Below are 3,852 nucleotides of genomic sequence, written 5' to 3' on the forward strand. Positions count from 1 at the left end.
TCGTTTTTCAGTTTGCTAAGTTACGAAGTCGCTACGGTCTGCCGCAAGAAGTCGGATCGATCGGTCGCTAGCTTAGCTAGCTCTGCTAAGCTCATACGTATACGTGAGACTACACGTCCGAGTACTGCTAGCTAACAAAGAATCAATTAAGCTACTAGTCTGCTTTGTTGAAGTTAGCTTGCACGTACGTGCTTCGCCTGCTAGTGTATACGAGCTAGCACTCTAAAGCCAACACCTATTCACTCTTTTATGATTTGATGAACTTCATATAGCCAAACCATGCATGCTTCCATTGGCACATTGGTTAGCAAAAACAGGCAGTAAACTGAAGAGGCAGCACATGTTCAAAACGAGGGGCGAAGGTGATTCAAAGGTATTGCCAACTTCGTAACTTAGCATGATTCAAAGGTGATCCTCGTGAGGTGTGCTCTAGCATGTATATAATAAAATGAACAAAAGATTTTGTGATTCTCTCGGAAACTTACCGTCAGCTGTTCTTCCTGCATCTCTGAATCGGAATGACAGCACTGAAAGCAGAGCTCCGGCGGCTGGGGATGAGCAACACTGTCAGAGGATGATGATCTTCAAACACTGGGAACAAAATTCGCCATCTCAGCGGCAAGAGGAGGAGGAGGAGGGGAGACGAACCTGGGAGAGCGGGTTGGTGGAGAACTCCGGGACGGAGAGGTACTTGTCCTCGGAGATGAAGCCCTTTGCGCTGCGGTCGAGCTGGCAGAAGCGCTGGAGGCAGGCCTGGGTGCCCTCCTTGTGCTCGTGCACGTAGCAGGGGCACCAGACCGGGAAGCAGCAGACGTCAAAGGCGGTGAGGACCTCGCCGTCCATCGTGGTGCCAAGGCCGTCGGGGCAGATCTGGTACACGTCCCCGGCCCCATGCCTCCCGGACTTCTGCACACAACAATGAGACGGGTCAAAACCGAGCTTCCAATACGGGGAGGAAGGGGACGGGATGGAGAGGAGCACGATGAGATCAGGAGGAAGGGGACGTCCTTGTGATCTGGGTCGCGAGCCCACTACCGCTGTCGCGGGTCTGGAAGCACCGCCTGCTTGATCTGGGTCGTCGAAGGTGGGTGTGACAGTGGATCGAGGTGGGAGGGAGATGGTTTGGGTTGGGGCAGCGGCGGCGTCTGTGGGTGGGAGCGAGACAAGGGGGAGGATGGGTGGGGAGGGGATGGATCGGGATGGGTGGGAGAGAGAGGCGGCGGCGGGATGGGGGAGGAGGGGCGGCAATGGGGGGGCCATCGTCGTCGATCTGGATCGGGGAGAGGGGGAGAGAGAGGTGGCGGTGGGTGTGTTCTAGGGGAGAGGGGGAGAGAGAGGTGGTCTCGGGCTGCTAGGGTTTGGTTTGGGGTGAGAGGCGTGTGAGGCGTTGGATCTGATGGATATGGACGGTTCGGATCAGCTACAATAGGGTGATCCATGGGAAGTGTTCTGATTGGTTCGGAAAATTAGTAATTTAAAATAGTTTTCAAATACTAAAAATAGAGGGATTTTGTGAAGCAGCTATCAAAAATATTTTACAAAAGGACACCACACATATTTTCACTAGAGTTAGCCCACATCTTATGGATGAGCACCAATTTGTATGCATTTCTGATCTTTCTATCTATTTTTCATCATTTTCCAAGTGGCAAAAATGGTTTTTTTTGTGAAGAACCTATAAAATATTTGTTGAAATTTTGTACTCCATCTATTTTCTAAAATACTAGTCCACATTTACTATATAATTGACCAAATGGTTGGGTGTAAAAAGTTTTGATCCACCTCTGGTGAAAAAGACAAATTTCCGCCGATTCAGCTGGAAGCGGGTCAAATTTGAACTGCAGGTGCCTCTTATTTTGCTCTTTATTTTTTCCAAAAATCATTTCTAGGTACATAAGTATCTATTTAATCAGAGAAATATCAAAAGTTTTCCAAGATTCAACCACTAGCTAGGAACGGTCAAGCCCGCCGTTTTGACCGCATTTTGAAACGGGCATAAAAAATTCAAAAAAATCAACAAATTGGAAAACCGTCGCATTGTGTCATTATATGTGACCACGTTTCCAGGAAAAATAATAAACTTGTAATACGGAAATTATTTTAAAAAAGTGTTCTCAGAAATGAGCTATCATGCGTGAAGATTCATGGCTTTCAAGCCAAATGATCAATATTATGGCCACATTCATGGCATAGTTTGTTCAAATGATCTCATATTGTGCATAAGGGTGCATCTTGGAATTCCAAACAATGTTGCTTTGGGGAGTTTTCACTTTCATTGCACAAAAGAGCCATTTTCCATTTTTCGAGTGCCCCAAATGAGTTTTTTTTGTGAAGAACCTACCAAATAATTATTGCAAAATTGGACCAAATCATTTTTCTAAAATACTAGGCCATATTTAATGCACAATTCACAAAATGGTTGGGTGTAAAAAGTTTTGATCCACCTCTGGTGAAAAAGACAAATTCCCACCGATTCAGGTGGAAACGGGTTAAATTTGAACTGCGGCTGCCTCATAGTTTGCTATTTATTTTTTCCAAAAATCATTTCTAGGTACATAAGTATCTATTTAATCAGAGAAACATCAAAAGTTTTCCAAGATTCAACCACTAGCTAGGAACGGTCAAGCCCGTCGTTTTGATCGCATTTTGAAACGGGCATAAAAAATTAAAAAAAAATCAAAAAATTGGAAAACCTTCGCATTGTGTCATTGTATATGACCAAGTTTCTAGGAAAAATAATAAACTTGTAATACGGAAATTATTTTAAAAAAGTGTTCTCAGAAATGAGCTATCATGCGTGAAGATTCATGGCTTTCAAGCCAAATGATCAATCTTATGGCCACATTCATGGCATAGTTTGTTTAAATGATCTCATATTATGCACAAGGGTACATCTTGGAATTCCAAACAATGTTGCCTAAGGGAGTTTTCACTTTCATTGCGCAAAAGAGCCATTTTCCATTTTTCAAGTGCCCCAAATGAGGTTTTTTTGTGAAGGACCTATCAAATAATTGTTGCAAAATTGGACCAAATCATTTTTCTAAAATACTAGGCCATACTTAATGCACAATTGACCAAATGGTTGGGTGTAAAAAGTTTTGATCCACCTCTGGTGAAAAAGACAAATTCCCGCCGATTCAGTTGGAAACGGGTCAAATTTGAATTGTAGCTACCTTGTAGTTTGCTCTTCATTTTTTACAAAAATCATGTCTAGGTACATCAGTATCTATTTAATCAGAGAAACACCAAAAAAAAATTCAAGATTCAACCACTAGCTAGGAACGGTCAAGCCCGCCGTTTTGACCGCATTTTGAAACGGGCATAAAAAATTCAAAAAAAACAAAAAATTGGAAAACCTTCGCATTGTGTCATTATATGTGACCAAGCTTCCAGGAAAAATAATAAACTTGTAATAAGGTAATTATTTTAAAAAAGTGTTCTCAGAAATGGGCTATCATGTGTGAAGATTCATGGCTTTCAAGCCAAATGATCAATCTCGTGGCCACATTCATGGTATAGTTTGTTCAAATGATCTCATATTGTGCACAAGGGTGCATATTGGAATTCCAAACAATGTTGCCCAAGGGAGTTTTCATTTTCTTTTCACGGAAAATACATTTTCCATTTTCCGAGTGCCCGAAATGAGTTTTTTTTGTGAATGACCTACCATATATTTGTTGCAAAATTGGACCTGATCAATTTTATAAAATACTAGGCCATATATAATGCACAATTGACAAAATGGTTGGGTGTCAAAAGTTTTGATCCACCTCTGGTGAAAAAGACAAATTCTTGTCGATTCAGTTGGAAGCGGGTCAAATTTGAACTGCAGCTGCCTCATAGTTTGCTATT

Source organism: Triticum aestivum, chromosome 3B (assembly GCF_018294505.1).
Source record: "Triticum aestivum cultivar Chinese Spring chromosome 3B, IWGSC CS RefSeq v2.1, whole genome shotgun sequence".
Lineage (NCBI taxonomy): Eukaryota > Viridiplantae > Streptophyta > Magnoliopsida > Poales > Poaceae > Triticum > Triticum aestivum.